Raw genomic sequence first — 25,557 nt, 5'->3', positions numbered from 1 at the left:
GTCGGCTCCCACAGAGCAGACCTTTGGTCTGAGACCTGACAGTCCAGAAGCCAGGCATGCTGCCGCGTGGCGGCGGTGTCACGGCTCGGGACAAGAGGAGGCCCCACGGTGCGGGCTGGGGCGCCAGGCACCGCGGCGGGCGCCGAGGGTGGGGGTCCCCCCACCCCGGGCCGCCCCCGCACTCCCAGAAACGCGACAGAACCAGAGGCAAAAAAAAAAAGAAGAAGCCTACGGCACCCGGTATTCCCGGGCGGTCTCCCATCCAAGTTCTAACCAGGCCCGAGCCTGCTTAGCTTCCGAGACCAGACGGGATCGGGCGCGTTCGGGGTGGTGTGGCCGTGGACGGCGGAGGGCGCCCCTGCCCCGCTCAAGAAGCCGAGCCTCTCCGCGCTTCCCCGCCGCCTCCTCCCGCCCCAGGCCCCGCGCCGGGTCGGGCCTGTTGAGTTCGCCGGCCGGGTCCCGCGGGCTCCGAGGGACGAGGGTGACAGGCGGGGCGGGCAGGGAGCGGCGGGCCGGGGTTGGGGGCTGTCTCTGTATACACACACACTCACACTCACACTCACTCACTCACTCACACTCACACTCACACAAGATGCGCCTCCACGGCTGGACCCGCCAAGGTGGAGACCTTCAAGCCCCCCTCCTCTCCTTGCCTGGCCTCCTTCACCTCCCCGCCCCCCACCCCCAGCGCGCCGGGGCCGCTGACTGCGCACGGGCGGGAGGGGCGGGGCGCTCGCCCTTTGACCCCAGCCAGGGGCGGCCCTCCCCCACAACCCCTTTCAGCTGCGCCCCCCACCCTGTGGCCTGGCGGCCGCCTATTCCCCCGGGCCAGGGCTGGGGCACAGCGCACGGGGGAGGGGAGCCAGTGTATGGGGCGTCTCTCTCTCTCGGGATGTGTCCCATGGGTGGGGTGGGGTGGCGTGGTTTGTGGGGCGCTGAAGAAATCAGTCCCCTCCATCTCCTCCCTCTGGAAAACACCCAAGCCCTTGGAGAACTGCCCGCACCTCTACCTACCGTGGGGGCCGGGACCCTCCTCTGTGTCCTCCTGTGGCCCAGTCCAAGGGGCCTGGGCCTGGCCGGGGCTGCATTGGACCCCAACCACCCTGGCGTGTGGACTCGCCAAAAATCGGCGATTAGATATTGGATTCCAGCGTCATTGAGGTCATTTCACTAATGAGTGCACCGCAAAGAGTTTCCTAATCCATCTGTGAGGGTGGCAACCGAAAGAGAATTTTAGAGCTGACAGAATAGGCGAGGAAAGGCATAGGAGATTTCCACACCCAGTAAGGAAGCCTTTCCCGAAGTGGAAGAAAGAAAGGAGCAAACAGAGACACCGGTAGCCCGCCCGGATCAGAGTCTGCCCCTGAGAGAAAGTACCCTGACCAGGTTCACCCGTGGGTGGGTCGCGAGCTAGCGGCATTCAGAAGAGCGAGGCCCGCAGTCTGTGCAGAAGACACCTGCACTCGGGTGTGTGTGGCGGCACAATTCACAAGCAGCTCCAGATGTTAAACCAAGGAGAAGCCAGGGAGTTCCCAACGCCCCAGGTGTCCTCAGCCCACGACTGGCTGCTGTGGGAATGCGAAGCCCGGCTCCTGGTCTCAGAGCGGGGCAACCAGGAGGTGTGATGTCCACCCCGGCGTTCCCAGGAGGATCAGACTGAAGCTGGGACTTGGCCTGAAAGTGTCCCCTCGCATGGCCACCCCCTTCCCCTTCCTGCTCCTCTACTCCTGGTGCCCCTCCATCCAGGGGCCAGACCTTAAAGAGTCACCCGCAAGAGAATCCTGGTCCCAAAGGAGCCTTCTGGGGGACCCCTGCTGAGAGAGGTTGTGGGCCTGGCCCGCTGGGGCTCTGCCCGACCCAGGGCTGAGAGATGCAACCTCCCAGCTCTGGGTCCCTGCAGGAAGTGTTGGCAAGCACAGGGCCAGTCCTCCAAAGGCCCAGGTGCAGGGAGCCCAGGCCAAGCAGCCTGTGGAAGAAGCCACATGCTGTGCCACCCCGGGGAACACGACTGCAGGCCACGGCCCTTCCCACCTCCTCCTCCTCCTCCTCCTCCTCCTCCTCCTCCTCCTCCTCCCACCCCGCCCCCGCCCCCGCCCCCACATGGCACAGGGCCCAGAGACACCTCAGACACTTGCTACCCAAAGTGCAAAGGGCATCAGTTGCTCCTCCAAACCCCCCCCCCAGCCCAGCAGACCGCGTTGTCCAGCCAGCCCCCGGGCCTCCCTGGGGAGCCCAGCACAAAAGTGCAGACACCCACCGGACCCTCAATCTCAGTTTTCGGATGTTTTTGCCACTCTAAGGACCCGCAGGCCAGCTGGGCCTTCTGGCAGGACAGAGAGCCCCGGAATCCGACGTGGAGAGCTGGGTGTACGTCCCCATGAGGAGGCGGTCCCCACCTCCGCGGCTATCCCCTTGCGGGGAGCGGCAGCCGCGGGGCCTCAGAGAAGACACCAGGCTGGGCCCCCACGGCACAGCGGGAGCACGTCCCCCGCAGGCCACTTAGCGACGGCGGCCAGCCGGCGGACGGTTGGGTTGCGCGAGACGCTGCGGCCGCCCTGCTACCGGGTTCCTGGGAGGGCGTCCTGGAACCAGCGTCCACACCAAGCCCTTGGAAGGCCCAGGCGACGGAGGAGCCCCGTCAGGCAGGGGCCGAGGACGGTGACGGCCCGGGCGGGGAGGAGCGTGTCAGGCAGGGGCAGAGGACGGTGACAGGTGACAGGCCGGGCGGGAAGGAGTCAGTCAGGCAGGGGCCGTGGAGGAGACGGGCTGGGTAAGGGTTAGGGTTAGTGTCAGGGCACAAGTCACAATCGCAAAGACCTGGAAGCCACCCGAGTGCCCATCGACCCACGAGTGGGTAAGTAAAATGTGGCCCGTGGACACCACGGAGTGCTATTCGGCTATGAGGAGCAGCGGTGAGGGGGCACCTCTCGTGGTTCTCCTGGCCAGAGCTGGAACCCGTTCCAGTAAGCCAAGTATCCCAAGAATGGACACACGAGCACCACGTGCTCGCGCTCACCAGCAAATGGGTACGAACCGATGGACACCTAAGTGGACACAGAGGAATCACCTTCTTCGGGTGGGTGTCGGGCGGGTGGGGGGAGGGGATGGGCATACACATCCATTAGGAATGGGGTGGGTACGCACCGACTGGGGGATGGGCGCACTTGAAGCTCTGACCCGAGGGGGGAGGCTGGGAGAGGGCAACGCACCCGACCTTAACATTGGTGCCCCCACAATATGCTGGAACAACATGAGAGGTAAATGAATAAGAACACGGGGGGGGGAGGGGGGCACGGGCAACACATGTCACCTTAACACTTGGACTCCCATCATCTGCTTGAAAAGAGAGAGAAAAGAAAATGCAATAATAGAGATAAGAGACACTTTTTAAAAATAATGAATCCGGCCGGGCGCTGTGGCTCACGCCTGTAATCCTAGCTCTTGGGAGGCCGAGGCGGGCGGATTGCTCAAGGTCAGGAGTTCAAAACCAGCCTGAGCAAGAGCGAGACCCCGTCTCTACTATAAATAGAAAGAAATTAATTGGCCAACTGATATATATATAAAAAATTAGCGGGGCATGGTGGCGCATGCCTGCAGTCCCAGCTACCCGGGAGGCTGAGGCAGAAGGATCACTCGAGCCCAGGAGTTTGAAGTTGCTGTGAGCTAGGCTGACGCCACGGCACTCACTCTAGCCTGGGCAACAAACCGAGACTCTGTCTCAAAAAAAAAAAAAAAAATGAATCCGAAGAGAAAAGTAAAAGGAGGCCTGTGGAGCAGGTCTGGGTGTGACTCCGGATCCCCGAACATCAGGTGCCACCACCAAAGATTCCTACGTGTAGCCCATAGAACCCCAAAAGCAACGGGAGGAGTTCTGGTCACATACTCCCTCAAAATGACATCCTGGCCTTCTTCTGGAACTCCCTCCCCTCTCAGACTCTCAAGGTTTCCTCCAGCGTGTCGGCTCCCACAGAGCAGACCTTTGGTCTGAGACCTGACAGTCCAGAAGCCAGGCATGCTGCCGCGTGGCGGCGGTGTCACGGCTCGGGACAAGAGGAGGCCCCACGGTGCGGGCTGGGGCGCCAGGCACCGCGGCGGGCGCCGAGGGTGGGGGTCCCCCCACCCCGGGCCGCCCCCGCACTCCCAGAAACGCGACAGAACCAGAGGCAAAAAAAAAAAGAAGAAGCCTACGGCACCCGGTATTCCCGGGCGGTCTCCCATCCAAGTTCTAACCAGGCCCGAGCCTGCTTAGCTTCCGAGACCAGACGGGATCGGGCGCGTTCGGGGTGGTGTGGCCGTGGACGGCGGAGGGCGCCCCTGCCCCGCTCAAGAAGCCGAGCCTCTCCGCGCTTCCCCGCCGCCTCCTCCCGCCCCAGGCCCCGCGCCGGGTCGGGCCTGTTGAGTTCGCCGGCCGGGTCCCGCGGGCTCCGAGGGACGGGGGTGACAGGCGGGGCGGGCAGGGAGCGGCGGGCCGGGGTTGGGGGCTGTCTCTGTATACACACACACTCACACTCACACTCACTCACTCACTCACACTCACACTCACACAAGATGCGCCTCCACGGCTGGACCCGCCAAGGTGGAGACCTTCAAGCCCCCCTCCTCTCCTTGCCTGGCCTCCTTCACCTCCCCGCCCCCCACCCCCAGCGCGCCGGGGCCGCTGACTGCGCACGGGCGGGAGGGGCGGGGCGCTCGCCCTTTGACCCCAGCCAGGGGCGGCCCTCCCCCACAACCCCTTTCAGCTGCGCCCCCCACCCTGTGGCCTGGCGGCCGCCTATTCCCCCGGGCCAGGGCTGGGGCACAGCGCACGGGGGAGGGGAGCCAGTGTATGGGGCGTCTCTCTCTCTCGGGATGTGTCCCATGGGTGGGGTGGGGTGGCGTGGTTTGTGGGGCGCTGAAGAAATCAGTCCCCTCCATCTCCTCCCTCTGGAAAACACCCAAGCCCTTGGAGAACTGCCCGCACCTCTACCTACCGTGGGGGCCGGGACCCTCCTCTGTGTCCTCCTGTGGCCCAGTCCAAGGGGCCTGGGCCTGGCCGGGGCTGCATTGGACCCCAACCACCCTGGCGTGTGGACTCGCCAAAAATCGGCGATTAGATATTGGATTCCAGCGTCATTGAGGTCATTTCACTAATGAGTGCACCGCAAAGAGTTTCCTAATCCATCTGTGAGGGTGGCAACCGAAAGAGAATTTTAGAGCTGACAGAATAGGCGAGGAAAGGCATAGGAGATTTCCACACCCAGTAAGGAAGCCTTTCCCGAAGTGGAAGAAAGAAAGGAGCAAACAGAGACACCGGTAGCCCGCCCGGATCAGAGTCTGCCCCTGAGAGAAAGTACCCTGACCAGGTTCACCCGTGGGTGGGTCGCGAGCTAGCGGCATTCAGAAGAGCGAGGCCCGCAGTCTGTGCAGAAGACACCTGCACTCGGGTGTGTGTGGCGGCACAATTCACAAGCAGCTCCAGATGTTAAACCAAGGAGAAGCCAGGGAGTTCCCAACGCCCCAGGTGTCCTCAGCCCACGACTGGCTGCTGTGGGAATGCGAAGCCCGGCTCCTGGTCTCAGAGCGGGGCAACCAGGAGGTGTGATGTCCACCCCGGCGTTCCCAGGAGGATCAGACTGAAGCTGGGACTTGGCCTGAAAGTGTCCCCTCGCATGGCCACCCCCTTCCCCTTCCTGCTCCTCTACTCCTGGTGCCCCTCCATCCAGGGGCCAGACCTTAAAGAGTCACCCGCAAGAGAATCCTGGTCCCAAAGGAGCCTTCTGGGGGACCCCTGCTGAGAGAGGTTGTGGGCCTGGCCCGCTGGGGCTCTGCCCGACCCAGGGCTGAGAGATGCAACCTCCCAGCTCTGGGTCCCTGCAGGAAGTGTTGGCAAGCACAGGGCCAGTCCTCCAAAGGCCCAGGTGCAGGGAGCCCAGGCCAAGCAGCCTGTGGAAGAAGCCACATGCTGTGCCACCCCGGGGAACACGACTGCAGGCCACGGCCCTTCCCACCTCCTCCTCCTCCTCCTCCTCCTCCTCCTCCTCCTCCTCCTCCTCCTCCCACCCCGCCCCCGCCCCCGCCCCCACATGGCACAGGGCCCAGAGACACCTCAGACACTTGCTACCCAAAGTGCAAAGGGCATCAGTTGCTCCTCCAAACCCCCCCCCCAGCCCAGCAGACCGCGTTGTCCAGCCAGCCCCCGGGCCTCCCTGGGGAGCCCAGCACAAAAGTGCAGACACCCACCGGACCCTCAATCTCAGTTTTCGGATGTTTTTGCCACTCTAAGGACCCGCAGGCCAGCTGGGCCTTCTGGCAGGACAGAGAGCCCCGGAATCCGACGTGGAGAGCTGGGTGTACGTCCCCATGAGGAGGCGGTCCCCACCTCCGCGGCTATCCCCTTGCGGGGAGCGGCAGCCGCGGGGCCTCAGAGAAGACACCAGGCTGGGCCCCCACGGCACAGCGGGAGCACGTCCCCCGCAGGCCACTTAGCGACGGCGGCCAGCCGGCGGACGGTTGGGTTGCGCGAGACGCTGCGGCCGCCCTGCTACCGGGTTCCTGGGAGGGCGTCCTGGAACCAGCGTCCACACCAAGCCCTTGGAAGGCCCAGGCGACGGAGGAGCCCCGTCAGGCAGGGGCCGAGGACGGTGACGGCCCGGGCGGGGAGGAGCGTGTCAGGCAGGGGCAGAGGACGGTGACAGGTGACAGGCCGGGCGGGAAGGAGTCAGTCAGGCAGGGGCCGTGGAGGAGACGGGCTGGGTAAGGGTTAGGGTTAGTGTCAGGGCACAAGTCACAATCGCAAAGACCTGGAAGCCACCCGAGTGCCCATCGACCCACGAGTGGGTAAGTAAAATGTGGCCCGTGGACACCACGGAGTGCTATTCGGCTATGAGGAGCAGCGGTGAGGGGGCACCTCTCGTGGTTCTCCTGGCCAGAGCTGGAACCCGTTCCAGTAAGCCAAGTATCCCAAGAATGGACACACGAGCACCACGTGCTCGCGCTCACCAGCAAATGGGTACGAACCGATGGACACCTAAGTGGACACAGAGGAATCACCTTCTTCGGGTGGGTGTCGGGCGGGTGGGGGGAGGGGATGGGCATACACATCCATTAGGAATGGGGTGGGTACGCACCGACTGGGGGATGGGCGCACTTGAAGCTCTGACCCGAGGGGGGAGGCTGGGAGAGGGCAACGCACCCGACCTTAACATTGGTGCCCCCACAATATGCTGGAACAACATGAGAGGTAAATGAATAAGAACACGGGGGGGGAGGGGGGCACGGGCAACACATGTCACCTTAACACTTGGACTCCCATCATCTGCTTGAAAAGAGAGAGAAAAGAAAATGCAATAATAGAGATAAGAGACACTTTTTAAAAATAATGAATCCGGCCGGGCGCTGTGGCTCACGCCTGTAATCCTAGCTCTTGGGAGGCCGAGGCGGGCGGATTGCTCAAGGTCAGGAGTTCAAAACCAGCCTGAGCAAGAGCGAGACCCCGTCTCTACTATAAATAGAAAGAAATTAATTGGCCAACTGATATATATATAAAAAATTAGCGGGGCATGGTGGCGCATGCCTGCAGTCCCAGCTACCCGGGAGGCTGAGGCAGAAGGATCACTCGAGCCCAGGAGTTTGAAGTTGCTGTGAGCTAGGCTGACGCCACGGCACTCACTCTAGCCTGGGCAACAAACCGAGACTCTGTCTCAAAAAAAAAAAAAAAAATGAATCCGAAGAGAAAAGTAAAAGGAGGCCTGTGGAGCAGGTCTGGGTGTGACTCCGGATCCCCGAACATCAGGTGCCACCACCAAAGATTCCTACGTGTAGCCCATAGAACCCCAAAAGCAACGGGAGGAGTTCTGGTCACATACTCCCTCAAAATGACATCCTGGCCTTCTTCTGGAACTCCCTCCCCTCTCAGACTCTCAAGGTTTCCTCCAGCGTGTCGGCTCCCACAGAGCAGACCTTTGGTCTGAGACCTGACTGTCCAGAAGCCAGGCATGCTGCCGCGTGGCGGCGGTGTCACGGCTCGGGACAAGAGGAGGCCCCACGGTGCGGGCTGGGGCGCCAGGCACCGCGGCGGGCGCCGAGGGTGGGGGTCCCCCCACCCCGGGCCGCCCCCGCACTCCCAGAAACGCGACAGAACCAGAGGCAAAAAAAAAAAGAAGAAGCCTACGGCACCCGGTATTCCCGGGCGGTCTCCCATCCAAGTTCTAACCAGGCCCGACCCTGCTTAGCTTCCGAGACCAGACGGGATCGGGCGCGTTCGGGGTGGTGTGGCCGTGGACGGCGGAGGGCGCCCCTGCCCCGCTCAAGAAGCCGAGCCTCTCCGCGCTTCCCCGCCGCCTCCTCCCGCCCCAGGCCCCGCGCCGGGTCGGGCCTGTTGAGTTCGCCGGCCGGGTCCCGCGGGCTCCGAGGGACGAAGGTGACAGGCGGGGCGGGCAGGGAGCGGCGGGCCGGGGTTGGGGGCTGTCTCTGTATACACACACACTCACACGCACTCACTCACTCACTCACACTCACACAAGATGCGCCTCCACGGCTGGACCCGCCAAGGTGGAGACCTTCAAGCCCCCCTCCTCTCCTTGCCTGGCCTCCTTCACCTCCCCGCCCCCCACCCCCAGCGCGCCGGGGCCGCTGACTGCGCACGGGCGGGAGGGGCGGGGCGCTCGCCCTTTGACCCCAGCCAGGGGCGGCCCTCCCCCACAACCCCTTTCAGCTGCGCCCCCCACCCTGTGGCCTGGCGGCCGCCTATTCCCCCGGGCCAGGGCTGGGGCACAGCGCACGGGGGAGGGGAGCCAGTGTATGGGGCGTCTCTCTCTCTCGGGATGTGTCCCATGGGTGGGGTGGGGTGGCGTGGTTTGTGGGGCGCTGAAGAAATCAGTCCCCTCCATCTCCTCCCTCTGGAAAACACCCAAGCCCTTGGAGAACTGCCCGCACCTCTACCTACCGTGGGGGCCGGGACCCTCCTCTGTGTCCTCCTGTGGCCCAGTCCAAGGGGCCTGGGCCTGGCCGGGGCTGCATTGGACCCCAACCACCCTGGCGTGTGGACTCGCCAAAAATCGGCGATTAGATATTGGATTCCAGCGTCATTGAGGTCATTTCACTAATGAGTGCACCGCAAAGAGTTTCCTAATCCATCTGTGAGGGTGGCAACCGAAAGAGAATTTTAGAGCTGACAGAATAGGCGAGGAAAGGCATAGGAGATTTCCACACCCAGTAAGGAAGCCTTTCCCGAAGTGGAAGAAAGAAAGGAGCAAACAGAGACACCGGTAGCCCGCCCGGATCAGAGTCTGCCCCTGAGAGAAAGTACCCTGACCAGGTTCACCCGTGGGTGGGTCGCGAGCTAGCGGCATTCAGAAGAGCGAGGCCCGCAGTCTGTGCAGAAGACACCTGCACTCGGGTGTGTGTGGCGGCACAATTCACAAGCAGCTCCAGATGTTAAACCAAGGAGAAGCCAGGGAGTTCCCAACGCCCCAGGTGTCCTCAGCCCACGACTGGCTGCTGTGGGAATGCGAAGCCCGGCTCCTGGTCTCAGAGCGGGGCAACCAGGAGGTGTGATGTCCACCCCGGCGTTCCCAGGAGGATCAGACTGAAGCTGGGACTTGGCCTGAAAGTGTCCCCTCGCATGGCCACCCCCTTCCCCTTCCTGCTCCTCTACTCCTGGTGCCCCTCCATCCAGGGGCCAGACCTTAAAGAGTCACCCGCAAGAGAATCCTGGTCCCAAAGGAGCCTTCTGGGGGACCCCTGCTGAGAGAGGTTGTGGGCCTGGCCCGCTGGGGCTCTGCCCGACCCAGGGCTGAGAGATGCAACCTCCCAGCTCTGGGTCCCTGCAGGAAGTGTTGGCAAGCACAGGGCCAGTCCTCCAAAGGCCCAGGTGCAGGGAGCCCAGGCCAAGCAGCCTGTGGAAGAAGCCACATGCTGTGCCACCCCGGGGAACACGACTGCAGGCCACGGCCCTTCCCACCTCCTCCTCCTCCTCCTCCTCCTCCTCCTCCTCCTCCTCCTCCTCCTCCCACCCCGCCCCCGCCCCCGCCCCCACATGGCACAGGGCCCAGAGACACCTCAGACACTTGCTACCCAAAGTGCAAAGGGCATCAGTTGCTCCTCCAAACCCCCCCCCCAGCCCAGCAGACCGCGTTGTCCAGCCAGCCCCCGGGCCTCCCTGGGGAGCCCAGCACAAAAGTGCAGACACCCACCGGACCCTCAATCTCAGTTTTCGGATGTTTTTGCCACTCTAAGGACCCGCAGGCCAGCTGGGCCTTCTGGCAGGACAGAGAGCCCCGGAATCCGACGTGGAGAGCTGGGTGTACGTCCCCATGAGGAGGCGGTCCCCACCTCCGCGGCTATCCCCTTGCGGGGAGCGGCAGCCGCGGGGCCTCAGAGAAGACACCAGGCTGGGCCCCCACGGCACAGCGGGAGCACGTCCCCCGCAGGCCACTTAGCGACGGCGGCCAGCCGGCGGACGGTTGGGTTGCGCGAGACGCTGCGGCCGCCCTGCTACCGGGTTCCTGGGAGGGCGTCCTGGAAGCAGCGTCCACACCAAGCCCTTGGAAGGCCCAGGCGACGGAGGAGCCCCGTCAGGCAGGGGCCGAGGACGGTGACGGCCCGGGCGGGGAGGAGCGTGTCAGGCAGGGGCAGAGGACGGTGACAGGTGACAGGCCGGGCGGGAAGGAGTCAGTCAGGCAGGGGCCGTGGAGGAGACGGGCTGGGTAAGGGTTAGGGTTAGTGTCAGGGCACAAGTCACAATCGCAAAGACCTGGAAGCCACCCGAGTGCCCATCGACCCACGAGTGGGTAAGTAAAATGTGGCCCGTGGACACCACGGAGTGCTATTCGGCTATGAGGAGCAGCGGTGAGGGGGCACCTCTCGTGGTTCTCCTGGCCAGAGCTGGAACCCGTTCCAGTAAGCCAAGTATCCCAAGAATGGACACACGAGCACCACGTGCTCGCGCTCACCAGCAAATGGGTACGAACCGATGGACACCTAAGTGGACACAGAGGAATCACCTTCTTCGGGTGGGTGTCGGGCGGGTGGGGGGAGGGGATGGGCATACACATCCATTAGGAATGGGGTGGGTACGCACCGACTGGGGGATGGGCGCACTTGAAGCTCTGACCCGAGGGGGGAGGCTGGGAGAGGGCAACGCACCCGACCTTAACATTGGTGCCCCCACAATATGCTGGAACAACATGAGAGGTAAATGAATAAGAACACGGGGGGGGGGAGGGGGGCACGGGCAACACATGTCACCTTAACACTTGGACTCCCATCATCTGCTTGAAAAGAGAGAGAAAAGAAAATGCAATAATAGAGATAAGAGACACTTTTTAAAAATAATGAATCCGGCCGGGCGCTGTGGCTCACGCCTGTAATCCTAGCTCTTGGGAGGCCGAGGCGGGCGGATTGCTCAAGGTCAGGAGTTCAAAACCAGCCTGAGCAAGAGCGAGACCCCGTCTCTACTATAAATAGAAAGAAATTAATTGGCCAACTGATATATATATAAAAAATTAGCGGGGCATGGTGGCGCATGCCTGCAGTCCCAGCTACCCGGGAGGCTGAGGCAGAAGGATCACTCGAGCCCAGGAGTTTGAAGTTGCTGTGAGCTAGGCTGACGCCACGGCACTCACTCTAGCCTGGGCAACAAACCGAGACTCTGTCTCAAAAAAAAAAAAAAAAATGAATCCGAAGAGAAAAGTAAAAGGAGGCCTGTGGAGCAGGTCTGGGTGTGACTCCGGATCCCCGAACATCAGGTGCCACCACCAAAGATTCCTACGTGTAGCCCATAGAACCCCAAAAGCAACGGGAGGAGTTCTGGTCACATACTCCCTCAAAATGACATCCTGGCCTTCTTCTGGAACTCCCTCCCCTCTCAGACTCTCAAGGTTTCCTCCAGCGTGTCGGCTCCCACAGAGCAGACCTTTGGTCTGAGACCTGACAGTCCAGAAGCCAGGCATGCTGCCGCGTGGCGGCGGTGTCACGGCTCGGGACAAGAGGAGGCCCCACGGTGCGGGCTGGGGCGCCAGGCACCGCGGCGGGCGCCGAGGGTGGGGGTCCCCCCACCCCGGGCCGCCCCCGCACTCCCAGAAACGCGACAGAACCAGAGGCAAAAAAAAAAAGAAGAAGCCTACGGCACCCGGTATTCCCGGGCGGTCTCCCATCCAAGTTCTAACCAGGCCCGAGCCTGCTTAGCTTCCGAGACCAGACGGGATCGGGCGCGTTCGGGGTGGTGTGGCCGTGGACGGCGGAGGGCGCCCCTGCCCCGCTCAAGAAGCCGAGCCTCTCCGCGCTTCCCCGCCGCCTCCTCCCGCCCCAGGCCCCGCGCCGGGTCGGGCCTGTTGAGTTCGCCGGCCGGGTCCCGCGGGCTCCGAGGGACGAGGGTGACAGGCGGGGCGGGCAGGGAGCGGCGGGCCGGGGTTGGGGGCTGTCTCTGTATACACACACACTCACACTCACACTCACTCACTCACTCACACTCACACTCACACAAGATGCGCCTCCACGGCTGGACCCGCCAAGGTGGAGACCTTCAAGCCCCCCTCCTCTCCTTGCCTGGCCTCCTTCACCTCCCCGCCCCCCACCCCCAGCGCGCCGGGGCCGCTGACTGCGCACGGGCGGGAGGGGCGGGGCGCTCGCCCTTTGACCCCAGCCAGGGGCGGCCCTCCCCCACAACCCCTTTCAGCTGCGCCCCCCACCCTGTGGCCTGGCGGCCGCCTATTCCCCCGGGCCAGGGCTGGGGCACAGCGCACGGGGGAGGGGAGCCAGTGTATGGGGCGTCTCTCTCTCTCGGGATGTGTCCCATGGGTGGGGTGGGGTGGCGTGGTTTGTGGGGCGCTGAAGAAATCAGTCCCCTCCATCTCCTCCCTCTGGAAAACACCCAAGCCCTTGGAGAACTGCCCGCACCTCTACCTACCGTGGGGGCCGGGACCCTCCTCTGTGTCCTCCTGTGGCCCAGTCCAAGGGGCCTGGGCCTGGCCGGGGCTGCATTGGACCCCAACCACCCTGGCGTGTGGACTCGCCAAAAATCGGCGATTAGATATTGGATTCCAGCGTCATTGAGGTCATTTCACTAATGAGTGCACCGCAAAGAGTTTCCTAATCCATCTGTGAGGGTGGCAACCGAAAGAGAATTTTAGAGCTGACAGAATAGGCGAGGAAAGGCATAGGAGATTTCCACACCCAGTAAGGAAGCCTTTCCCGAAGTGGAAGAAAGAAAGGAGCAAACAGAGACACCGGTAGCCCGCCCGGATCAGAGTCTGCCCCTGAGAGAAAGTACCCTGACCAGGTTCACCCGTGGGTGGGTCGCGAGCTAGCGGCATTCAGAAGAGCGAGGCCCGCAGTCTGTGCAGAAGACACCTGCACTCGGGTGTGTGTGGCGGCACAATTCACAAGCAGCTCCAGATGTTAAACCAAGGAGAAGCCAGGGAGTTCCCAACGCCCCAGGTGTCCTCAGCCCACGACTGGCTGCTGTGGGAATGCGAAGCCCGGCTCCTGGTCTCAGAGCGGGGCAACCAGGAGGTGTGATGTCCACCCCGGCGTTCCCAGGAGGATCAGACTGAAGCTGGGACTTGGCCTGAAAGTGTCCCCTCGCATGGCCACCCCCTTCCCCTTCCTGCTCCTCTACTCCTGGTGCCCCTCCATCCAGGGGCCAGACCTTAAAGAGTCACCCGCAAGAGAATCCTGGTCCCAAAGGAGCCTTCTGGGGGACCCCTGCTGAGAGAGGTTGTGGGCCTGGCCCGCTGGGGCTCTGCCCGACCCAGGGCTGAGAGATGCAACCTCCCAGCTCTGGGTCCCTGCAGGAAGTGTTGGCAAGCACAGGGCCAGTCCTCCAAAGGCCCAGGTGCAGGGAGCCCAGGCCAAGCAGCCTGTGGAAGAAGCCACATGCTGTGCCACCCCGGGGAACACGACTGCAGGCCACGGCCCTTCCCACCTCCTCCTCCTCCTCCTCCTCCTCCTCCTCCTCCTCCTCCTCCTCCTCCCACCCCGCCCCCGCCCCCGCCCCCACATGGCACAGGGCCCAGAGACACCTCAGACACTTGCTACCCAAAGTGCAAAGGGCATCAGTTGCTCCTCCAAACCCCCCCCCCAGCCCAGCAGACCGCGTTGTCCAGCCAGCCCCCGGGCCTCCCTGGGGAGCCCAGCACAAAAGTGCAGACACCCACCGGACCCTCAATCTCAGTTTTCGGATGTTTTTGCCACTCTAAGGACCCGCAGGCCAGCTGGGCCTTCTGGCAGGACAGAGAGCCCCGGAATCCGACGTGGAGAGCTGGGTGTACGTCCCCATGAGGAGGCGGTCCCCACCTCCGCGGCTATCCCCTTGCGGGGAGCGGCAGCCGCGGGGCCTCAGAGAAGACACCAGGCTGGGCCCCCACGGCACAGCGGGAGCACGTCCCCCGCAGGCCACTTAGCGACGGCGGCCAGCCGGCGGACGGTTGGGTTGCGCGAGACGCTGCGGCCGCCCTGCTACCGGGTTCCTGGGAGGGCGTCCTGGAAGCAGCGTCCACACCAAGCCCTTGGAAGGCCCAGGCGACGGAGGAGCCCCGTCAGGCAGGGGCCGAGGACGGTGACGGCCCGGGCGGGGAGGAGCGTGTCAGGCAGGGGCAGAGGACGGTGACAGGTGACAGGCCGGGCGGGAAGGAGTCAGTCAGGCAGGGGCCGTGGAGGAGACGGGCTGGGTAAGGGTTAGGGTTAGTGTCAGGGCACAAGTCACAATCGCAAAGACCTGGAAGCCACCCGAGTGCCCATCGACCCACGAGTGGGTAAGTAAAATGTGGCCCGTGGACACCACGGAGTGCTATTCGGCTATGAGGAGCAGCGGTGAGGGGGCACCTCTCGTGGTTCTCCTGGCCAGAGCTGGAACCCGTTCCAGTAAGCCAAGTATCCCAAGAATGGACACACGAGCACCACGTGCTCGCGCTCACCAGCAAATGGGTACGAACCGATGGACACCTAAGTGGACACAGAGGAATCACCTTCTTCGGGTGGGTGTCGGGCGGGTGGGGGGAGGGGATGGGCATACACATCCATTAGGAATGGGGTGGGTACGCACCGACTGGGGGATGGGCGCACTTGAAGCTCTGACCCGAGGGGGGAGGCTGGGAGAGGGCAACGCACCCGACCTTAACATTGGTGCCCCCACAATATGCTGGAACAACATGAGAGGTAAATGAATAAGAACACGGGGGGGGGGAGGGGGGCACGGGCAACACATGTCACCTTAACACTTGGACTCCCATCATCTGCTTGAAAAGAGAGAGAAAAGAAAATGCAATAATAGAGATAAGAGACACTTTTTAAAAATAATGAATCCGGCCGGGCGCTGTGGCTCACGCCTGTAATCCTAGCTCTTGGGAGGCCGAGGCGGGCGGATTGCTCAAGGTCAGGAGTTCAAAACCAGCCTGAGCAAGAGCGAGACCCCGTCTCTACTATAAATAGAAAGAAATTAATTGGCCAACTGATATATATATAAAAAATTAGCGGGGCATGGTGGCGCATGCCTGCAGTCCCAGCTACCCGGGAGGCTGAGGCAGAAGGATCACTCGAGCCCAGGAGTTTGAAGTTGCTGTGAGCTAGGCTGACGCCACGGCACTCACTCTAGCCTGGGCAACAAACCGAGACTCTGTCTCAAAAAAAAAAAAAAAAATGAATCCGAAGAGAAAAGTAAAAGGAGGCCTGTGGAGCAGGTCTGGGTGTGACTCCGGATCCCCGAACATCAGGTGCCACCACCAAAGATTCCTACGTGTAGCCCATAGAACCCCAAAAGCAACGGGAGGAGTTCTGGTCACATACTCCCTCAAAATGACATCCTGGCCTTCTTCTGGAACTCCCTCCCCTCTCAGACTCTCAAGGTTTCCTCCAGCGTGTCGGCTCCCACAGAGCAGACCTTTGGTCTGAGACCTGACAGTCCAGAAGCCAGGCATGCTGCCGCGTGGCGGCGGTGTCACGGCTCGGGACAAGAGGAGGCCCCACGGTGCGGGCTGGGGCGCCAGGCACCGCGGCGGGCGCCGAGGGTGGGGGTCCCCCCACCCCGGGCCGCCCCCGCACTCCCAGAAACGCGACAGAACCAGAGGCAAAAAAAAAAAGAAGAAGCCTACGGCACCCGGTATTCCCGGGCGGTCTCCCATCCAAGTTCTAACCAGGCCCGAGCCTGCTTAGCTTCCGAGACCAGACGGGATCGGGCGCGTTCGGGGTGGTGTGGCCGTGGACGGCGGAGGGCGCCCCTGCCCCGCTCAAGAAGCCGAGCCTCTCCGCGCTTCCCCGCCGCCTCCTCCCCCCGCCCCAGGCCCCGCGCCGGGTCGGGCCTGTTGAGTTCGCCGGCCGGGTCCCGCGGGCTCCGAGGGACGGGGGTGACAGGCGGGGCGGGCAGGGAGCGGCGGGCCGGGGTTGGGGGCTGTCTCTGTATACACACACACTCACACTCACACTCACTCACTCACTCACACTCACACTCACACAAGATGCGCCTCCACGGCTGGACCCGCCAAGGTGGAGACCTTCAAGCCCCCCTCCTCTCCTTGCCTGGCCTCCTTCACCTCCCCGCCCCCCACCCCCAGCGCGCCGGGGCCGCTGACTGCGCACGGGCGGGAGGGGCGGGGCGCTCGCCCTTTGACCCCAGCCAGGGGCGGCCCTCCCCCACAACCCCTTTCAGCTGCGCCCCCCACCCTGTGGCCTGGCGGCCGCCTATTCCCCCGGGCCAGGGCTGGGGCACAGCGCACGGGGGAGGGGAGCCAGTGTATGGGGCGTCTCTCTCTCTCGGGATGTGTCCCATGGGTGGGGTGGGGTGGCGTGGTTTGTGGGGCGCTGAAGAAATCAGTCCCCTCCATCTCCTCCCTCTGGAAAACACCCAAGCCCTTGGAGAACTGCCCGCACCTCTACCTACCGTGGGGGCCGGGACCCTCCTCTGTGTCCTCCTGTGGCCCAGTCCAAGGGGCCTGGGCCTGGCCGGGGCTGCATTGGACCCCAACCACCCTGGCGTGTGGACTCGCCAAAAATCGGCGATTAGATATTGGATTCCAGCGTCATTGAGGTCATTTCACTAATGAGTGCACCGCAAAGAGTTTCCTAATCCATCTGTGAGGGTGGCAACCGAAAGAGAATTTTAGAGCTGACAGAATAGGCGAGGAAAGGCATAGGAGATTTCCACACCCAGTAAGGAAGCCTTTCCCGAAGTGGAAGAAAGAAAGGAGCAAACAGAGACACCGGTAGCCCGCCCGGATCAGAGTCTGCCCCTGAGAGAAAGTACCCTGACCAGGTTCACCCGTGGGTGGGTCGCGAGCTAGCGGCATTCAGAAGAGCGAGGCCCGCAGTCTGTGCAGAAGACACCTGCACTCGGGTGTGTGTGGCGGCACAATTCACAAGCAGCTCCAGATGTTAAACCAAGGAGAAGCCAGGGAGTTCCCAACGCCCCAGGTGTCCTCAGCCCACGACTGGCTGCTGTGGGAATGCGAAGCCCGGCTCCTGGTCTCAGAGCGGGGCAACCAGGAGGTGTGATGTCCACCCCGGCGTTCCCAGGAGGATCAGACTGAAGCTGGGACTTGGCCTGAAAGTGTCCCCTCGCATGGCCACCCCCTTCCCCTTCCTGCTCCTCTACTCCTGGTGCCCCTCCATCCAGGGGCCAGACCTTAAAGAGTCACCCGCAAGAGAATCCTGGTCCCAAAGGAGCCTTCTGGGGGACCCCTGCTGAGAGAGGTTGTGGGCCTGGCCCGCTGGGGCTCTGCCCGACCCAGGGCTGAGAGATGCAACCTCCCAGCTCTGGGTCCCTGCAGGAAGTGTTGGCAAGCACAGGGCCAGTCCTCCAAAGGCCCAGGTGCAGGGAGCCCAGGCCAAGCAGCCTGTGGAAGAAGCCACATGCTGTGCCACCCCGGGGAACACGACTGCAGGCCACGGCCCTTCCCACCTCCTCCTCCTCCTCCTCCTCCTCCTCCTCCTCCTCCTCCTCCCACCCCGCCCCCGCCCCCGCCCCCACATGGCACAGGGCCCAGAGACACCTCAGACACTTGCTACCCAAAGTGCAAAGGGCATCAGTTGCTCCTCCAAACCCCCCCCCAGCCCAGCAGACCGCGTTGTCCAGCCAGCCCCCGGGCCTCCCTGGGGAGCCCAGCACAAAAGTGCAGACACCCACCGGACCCTCAATCTCAGTTTTCGGATGTTTTTGCCACTCTAAGGACCCGCAGGCCAGCTGGGCCTTCTGGCAGGACAGAGAGCCCCGGAATCCGACGTGGAGAGCTGGGTGTACGTCCCCATGAGGAGGCGGTCCCCACCTCCGCGGCTATCCCCTTGCGGGGAGCGGCAGCCGCGGGGCCTCAGAGAAGACACCAGGCTGGGCCCCCACGGCACAGCGGGAGCACGTCCCCCGCAGGCCACTTAGCGACGGCGGCCAGCCGGCGGACGGTTGGGTTGCGCGAGACGCTGCGGCCGCCCTGCTACCGGGTTCCTGGGAGGGCGTCCTGGAAGCAGCGTCCACACCAAGCCCTTGGAAGGCCCAGGCGACGGAGGAGCCCCGTCAGGCAGGGGCCGAGGACGGTGACGGCCCGGGCGGGGAGGAGCGTGTCAGGCAGGGGCAGAGGACGGTGACAGGTGACAGGCCGGGCGGGAAGGAGTCAGTCAGGCAGGGGCCGTGGAGGAGACGGGCTGGGTAAGGGTTAGGGTTAGTGTCAGGGCACAAGTCACAATCGCAAAGACCTGGAAGCCACCCGAGTGCCCATCGACCCACGAGTGGGTAAGTAAAATGTGGCCCGTGGACACCACGGAGTGCTATTCGGCTATGAGGAGCAGCGGTGAGGGGGCACCTCTCGTGGTTCTCCTGGCCAGAGCTGGAACCCGTTCCAGTAAGCCAAGTATCCCAAGAATGGACACACGAGCACCACGTGCTCGCGCTCACCAGCAAATGGGTACGAACCGATGGACACCTAAGTGGACACAGAGGAATCACCTTCTTCGGGTGGGTGTCGGGCGGGTGGGGGGAGGGGATGGGCATACACATCCATTAGGAATGGGGTGGGTACGCACCGACTGGGGGATGGGCGCACTTGAAGCTCTGACCCGAGGGGGGAGGCTGGGAGAGGGCAACGCACCCGACCTTAACATTGGTGCCCCCACAATATGCTGGAACAACATGAGAGGTAAATGAATAAGAACACGGGGGGGGAGGGGGGCACGGGCAACACATGTCACCTTAACACTTGGACTCCCATCATCTGCTTGAAAAGAGAGAGAAAAGAAAATGCAATAATAGAGATAAGAGACACTTTTTAAAAATAATGAATCCGGCCGGGCGCTGTGGCTCACGCCTGTAATCCTAGCTCTTGGGAGGCCGAGGCGGGCGGATTGCTCAAGGTCAGGAGTTCAAAACCAGCCTGAGCAAGAGCGAGACCCCGTCTCTACTATAAATAGAAAGAAATTAATTGGCCAACTGATATATATATAAAAAATTAGCGGGGCATGGTGGCGCATGCCTGCAGTCCCAGCTACCCGGGAGGCTGAGGCAGAAGGATCACTCGAGCCCAGGAGTTTGAAGTTGCTGTGAGCTAGGCTGACGCCACGGCACTCACTCTAGCCTGGGCAACAAACCGAGACTCTGTCTCAAAAAAAAAAAAAAAAATGAATCCGAAGAGAAAAGTAAAAGGAGGCCTGTGGAGCAGGTCTGGGTGTGACTCCGGATCCCCGAACATCAGGTGCCACCACCAAAGATTCCTACGTGTAGCCCATAGAACCCCAAAAGCAACGGGAGGAGTTCTGGTCACATACTCCCTCAAAATGACATCCTGGCCTTCTTCTGGAACTCCCTCCCCTCTCAGACTCTCAAGGTTTCCTCCAGCGTGTCGGCTCCCACAGAGCAGACCTTTGGTCTGAGACCTGACTGTCCAGAAGCCAGGCATGCTGCCGCGTGGCGGCGGTGTCACGGCTCGGGACAAGAGGAGGCCCCACGGTGCGGGCTGGGGCGCCAGGCACCGCGGCGGGCGCCGAGGGTGGGGGTCCCCCCACCCCGGGCCGCCCCCGCACTCCCAGAAACGCGACAGAACCAGAGGCAAAAAAAAAAAGAAGAAGCCTACGGCACCCGGTATTCCCGGGCGGTCTCCCATCCAAGTTCTAACCAGGCCCGACCCTGCTTAGCTTCCGAGACCAGACGGGATCGGGCGCGTTCGGGGTGGTGTGGCCGTGGACGGCGGAGGGCGCCCCTGCCCCGCTCAAGAAGCCGAGCCTCTCCGCGCTTCCCCGCCGCCTCCTCCCGCCCCAGGCCCCGCGCCGGGTCGGGCCTGTTGAGTTCGCCGGCCGGGTCCCGCGGGCTCCGAGGGACGAAGGTGACAGGCGGGGCGGGCAGGGAGCGGCGGGCCGGGGTTGGGGGCTGTCTCTGTATACACACACACTCACACGCACTCACTCACTCACTCACACTCACACAAGATGCGCCTCCACGGCTGGACCCGCCAAGGTGGAGACCTTCAAGCCCCCCTCCTCTCCTTGCCTGGCCTCCTTCACCTCCCCGCCCCCCACCCCCAGCGCGCCGGGGCCGCTGACTGCGCACGGGCGGGAGGGGCGGGGCGCTCGCCCTTTGACCCCAGCCAGGGGCGGCCCTCCCCCACAACCCCTTTCAGCTGCGCCCCCCACCCTGTGGCCTGGCGGCCGCCTATTCCCCCGGGCCAGGGCTGGGGCACAGCGCACGGGGGAGGGGAGCCAGTGTATGGGGCGTCTCTCTCTCTCGGGATGTGTCCCATGGGTGGGGTGGGGTGGCGTGGTTTGTGGGGCGCTGAAGAAATCAGTCCCCTCCATCTCCTCCCTCTGGAAAACACCCAAGCCCTTGGAGAACTGCCCGCACCTCTACCTACCGTGGGGGCCGGGACCCTCCTCTGTGTCCTCCTGTGGCCCAGTCCAAGGGGCCTGGGCCTGGCCGGGGCTGCATTGGACCCCAACCACCCTGGCGTGTGGACTCGCCAAAAATCGGCGATTAGATATTGGATTCCAGCGTCATTGAGGTCATTTCACTAATGAGTGCACCGCAAAGAGTTTCCTAATCCATCTGTGAGGGTGGCAACCGAAAGAGAATTTTAGAGCTGACAGAATAGGCGAGGAAAGGCATAGGAGATTTCCACACCCAGTAAGGAAGCCTTTCCCGAAGTGGAAGAAAGAAAGGAGCAAACAGAGACACCGGTAGCCCGCCCGGATCAGAGTCTGCCCCTGAGAGAAAGTACCCTGACCAGGTTCACCCGTGGGTGGGTCGCGAGCTAGCGGCATTCAGAAGAGCGAGGCCCGCAGTCTGTGCAGAAGACACCTGCACTCGGGTGTGTGTGGCGGCACAATTCACAAGCAGCTCCAGATGTTAAACCAAGGAGAAGCCAGGGAGTTCCCAACGCCCCAGGTGTCCTCAGCCCACGACTGGCTGCTGTGGGAATGCGAAGCCCGGCTCCTGGTCTCAGAGCGGGGCAACCAGGAGGTGTGATGTCCACCCCGGCGTTCCCAGGAGGATCAGACTGAAGCTGGGACTTGGCCTGAAAGTGTCCCCTCGCATGGCCACCCCCTTCCCCTTCCTGCTCCTCTACTCCTGGTGCCCCTCCATCCAGGGGCCAGACCTTAAAGAGTCACCCGCAAGAGAATCCTGGTCCCAAAGGAGCCTTCTGGGGGACCCCTGCTGAGAGAGGTTGTGGGCCTGGCCCGCTGGGGCTCTGCCCGACCCAGGGCTGAGAGATGCAACCTCCCAGCTCTGGGTCCCTGCAGGAAGTGTTGGCAAGCACAGGGCCAGTCCTCCAAAGGCCCAGGTGCAGGGAGCCCAGGCCAAGCAGCCTGTGGAAGAAGCCACATGCTGTGCCACCCCGGGGAACACGACTGCAGGCCACGGCCCTTCCCACCTCCTCCTCCTCCTCCTCCTCCTCCTCCTCCTCCTCCTCCTCCTCCTCCCACCCCGCCCCCGCCCCCGCCCCCACATGGCACAGGGCCCAGAGACACCTCAGACACTTGCTACCCAAAGTGCAAAGGGCATCAGTTGCTCCTCCAAACCCCCCCCCCAGCCCAGCAGACCGCGTTGTCCAGCCAGCCCCCGGGCCTCCCTGGGGAGCCCAGCACAAAAGTGCAGACACCCACCGGACCCTCAATCTCAGTTTTCGGATGTTTTTGCCACTCTAAGGACCCGCAGGCCAGCTGGGCCTTCTGGCAGGACAGAGAGCCCCGGAATCCGACGTGGAGAGCTGGGTGTACGTCCCCATGAGGAGGCGGTCCCCACCTCCGCGGCTATCCCCTTGCGGGGAGCGGCAGCCGCGGGGCCTCAGAGAAGACACCAGGCTGGGCCCCCACGGCACAGCGGGAGCACGTCCCCCGCAGGCCACTTAGCGACGGCGGCCAGCCGGCGGACGGTTGGGTTGCGCGAGACGCTGCGGCCGCCCTGCTACCGGGTTCCTGGGAGGGCGTCCTGGAAGCAGCGTCCACACCAAGCCCTTGGAAGGCCCAGGCGACGGAGGAGCCCCGTCAGGCAGGGGCCGAGGACGGTGACGGCCCGGGCGGGGAGGAGCGTGTCAGGCAGGGGCAGAGGACGGTGACAGGTGACAGGCCGGGCGGGAAGGAGTCAGTCAGGCAGGGGCCGTGGAGGAGACGGGCTGGGTAAGGGTTAGGGTTAGTGTCAGGGCACAAGTCACAATCGCAAAGACCTGGAAGCCACCCGAGTGCCCATCGACCCACGAGTGGGTAAGTAAAATGTGGCCCGTGGACACCACGGAGTGCTATTCGGCTATGAGGAGCAGCGGTGAGGGGGCACCTCTCGTGGTTCTCCTGGCCAGAGCTGGAACCCGTTCCAGTAAGCCAAGTATCCCAAGAATGGACACACGAGCACCACGTGCTCGCGCTCACCAGCAAATGGGTACGAACCGATGGACACCTAAGTGGACACAGAGGAATCACCTTCTTCGGGTGGGTGTCGGGCGGGTGGGGGGAGGGGATGGGCATACACATCCATTAGGAATGGGGTGGGTACGCACCGACTGGGGGATGGGCGCACTTGAAGCTCTGACCCGAGGGGGGAGGCTGGGAGAGGGCAACGCACCCGACCTTAACATTGGTGCCCCCACAATATGCTGGAACAACATGAGAGGTAAATGAATAAGAACACGGGGGGGGGGAGGGGGGCACGGGCAACACATGTCACCTTAACACTTGGACTCCCATCATCTGCTTGAAAAGAGAGAGAAAAGAAAATGCAATAATAGAGATAAGAGACACTTTTTAAAAATAATGAATCCGGCCGGGCGCTGTGGCTCACGCCTGTAATCCTAGCTCTTGGGAGGCCGAGGCGGGCGGATTGCTCAAGGTCAGGAGTTCAAAACCAGCCTGAGCAAGAGCGAGACCCCGTCTCTACTATAAATAGAAAGAAATTAATTGGCCAACTGATATATATATAAAAAATTAGCGGGGCATGGTGGCGCATGCCTGCAGTCCCAGCTACCCGGGAGGCTGAGGCAGAAGGATCACTCGAGCCCAGGAGTTTGAAGTTGCTGTGAGCTAGGCTGACGCCACGGCACTCACTCTAGCCTGGGCAACAAACCGAGACTCTGTCTCAAAAAAAAAAAAAAAAATGAATCCGAAGAGAAAAGTAAAAGGAGGCCTGTGGAGCAGGTCTGGGTGTGACTCCGGATCCCCGAACATCAGGTGCCACCACCAAAGATTCCTACGTGTAGCCCATAGAACCCCAAAAGCAACGGGAGGAGTTCTGGTCACATACTCCCTCAAAATGACATCCTGGCCTTCTTCTGGAACTCCCTCCCCTCTCAGACTCTCAAGGTTTCCTCCAGCGTGTCGGCTCCCACAGAGCAGACCTTTGGTCTGAGACCTGACTGTCCAGAAGCCAGGCATGCTGCCGCGTGGCGGCGGTGTCACGGCTCGGGACAAGAGGAGGCCCCACGGTGCGGGCTGGGGCGCCAGGCACCGCGGCGGGCGCCGAGGGTGGGGGTCCCCCCACCCCGGGCCGCCCCCGCACTCCCAGAAACGCGACAGAACCAGAGGCAAAAAAAAAAAGAAGAAGCCTACGGCACCCGGTATTCCCGGGCGGTCTCCCATCCAAGTTCTAACCAGGCCCGACCCTGCTTAGCTTCCGAGACCAGACGGGATCGGGCGCGTTCGGGGTGGTGTGGCCGTGGACGGCGGAGGGCGCCCCTGCCCCGCTCAAGAAGCCGAGCCTCTCCGCGCTTCCCCGCCGCCTCCTCCCGCCCCAGGCCCCGCGCCGGGTCGGGCCTGTTGAGTTCGCCGGCCGGGTCCCGCGGGCTCCGAGGGACGAAGGTGACAGGCGGGGCGGGCAGGGAGCGGCGGGCCGGGGTTGGGGGCTGTCTCTGTATACACACACACTCACACGCACTCACTCACTCACTCACACTCACACAAGATGCGCCTCCACGGCTGGACCCGCCAAGGTGGAGACCTTCAAGCCCCCCTCCTCTCCTTGCCTGGCCTCCTTCACCTCCCCGCCCCCCACCCCCAGCGCGCCGGGGCCGCTGACTGCGCACGGGCGGGAGGGGCGGGGCGCTCGCCCTTTGACCCCAGCCAGGGGCGGCCCTCCCCCACAACCCCTTTCAGCTGCGCCCCCCACCCTGTGGCCTGGCGGCCGCCTATTCCCCCGGGCCAGGGCTGGGGCACAGCGCACGGGGGAGGGGAGCCAGTGTATGGGGCGTCTCTCTCTCTCGGGATGTGTCCCATGGGTGGGGTGGGGTGGCGTGGTTTGTGGGGCGCTGAAGAAATCAGTCCCCTCCATCTCCTCCCTCTGGAAAACACCCAAGCCCTTGGAGAACTGCCCGCACCTCTACCTACCGTGGGGGCCGGGACCCTCCTCTGTGTCCTCCTGTGGCCCAGTCCAAGGGGCCTGGGCCTGGCCGGGGCTGCATTGGACCCCAACCACCCTGGCGTGTGGACTCGCCAAAAATCGGCGATTAGATATTGGATTCCAGCGTCATTGAGGTCATTTCACTAATGAGTGCACCGCAAAGAGTTTCCTAATCCATCTGTGAGGGTGGCAACCGAAAGAGAATTTTAGAGCTGACAGAATAGGCGAGGAAAGGCATAGGAGATTTCCACACCCAGTAAGGAAGCCTTTCCCGAAGTGGAAGAAAGAAAGGAGCAAACAGAGACACCGGTAGCCCGCCCGGATCAGAGTCTGCCCCTGAGAGAAAGTACCCTGACCAGGTTCACCCGTGGGTGGGTCGCGAGCTAGCGGCATTCAGAAGAGCGAGGCCCGCAGTCTGTGCGGAAGACACCTGCACTCGGGTGTGTGTGGCGGCACAATTCACAAGCAGCTCCAGATGTTAAACCAAGGAGAAGCCAGGGAGTTCCCAACGCCCCAGGTGTCCTCAGCCCACGACTGGCTGCTGTGGGAATGCGAAGCCCGGCTCCTGGTCTCAGAGCGGGGCAACCAGGAGGTGTGATGTCCACCCCGGCGTTCCCAGGAGGATCAGACTGAAGCTGGGACTTGGCCTGAAAGTGTCCCCTCGCATGGCCACCCCCTTCCCCTTCCTGCTCCTCTACTCCTGGTGCCCCTCCATCCAGGGGCCAGACCTTAAAGAGTCACCCGCAAGAGAATCCTGGTCCCAAAGGAGCCTTCTGGGGGACCCCTGCTGA

General features: G+C 63.0%; 7 pseudogenes; all 7 read right to left on the bottom strand.

Annotated features, from left to right (window-relative positions):
• Positions 1-225: 225 nt before the first annotated feature.
• On the bottom strand, positions 226-344 carry LOC142867473 (uncharacterized; annotated as a pseudogene).
• A 3,837-nt stretch (positions 345-4,181) lies between these two features.
• On the bottom strand, positions 4,182-4,300 carry LOC142867472 (uncharacterized; annotated as a pseudogene).
• Positions 4,301-8,142: 3,842 nt separating this feature from the next.
• Positions 8,143-8,261, bottom strand: LOC142867535 (uncharacterized; annotated as a pseudogene).
• A 3,836-nt stretch (positions 8,262-12,097) lies between these two features.
• On the bottom strand, positions 12,098-12,216 carry LOC142867471 (uncharacterized; annotated as a pseudogene).
• Positions 12,217-16,060: 3,844 nt separating this feature from the next.
• LOC142867470 (uncharacterized) lies at positions 16,061-16,179 on the bottom strand (annotated as a pseudogene).
• Positions 16,180-20,017: 3,838 nt separating this feature from the next.
• Positions 20,018-20,136, bottom strand: LOC142867533 (uncharacterized; annotated as a pseudogene).
• A 3,836-nt stretch (positions 20,137-23,972) lies between these two features.
• LOC142867532 (uncharacterized) lies at positions 23,973-24,091 on the bottom strand (annotated as a pseudogene).
• Positions 24,092-25,557: the final 1,466 nt, after the last annotated feature.

The sequence above is a fragment of the Microcebus murinus genome, unplaced genomic scaffold (assembly GCF_040939455.1).
Source record: "Microcebus murinus isolate Inina unplaced genomic scaffold, M.murinus_Inina_mat1.0 scaf017_hap2_Mmur4.0, whole genome shotgun sequence".
Lineage (NCBI taxonomy): Eukaryota > Metazoa > Chordata > Mammalia > Primates > Cheirogaleidae > Microcebus > Microcebus murinus.
The sequence above is the reverse complement of the archived record's forward strand: the minus strand, read 5'-3'. Positions and strand labels throughout refer to the sequence as shown.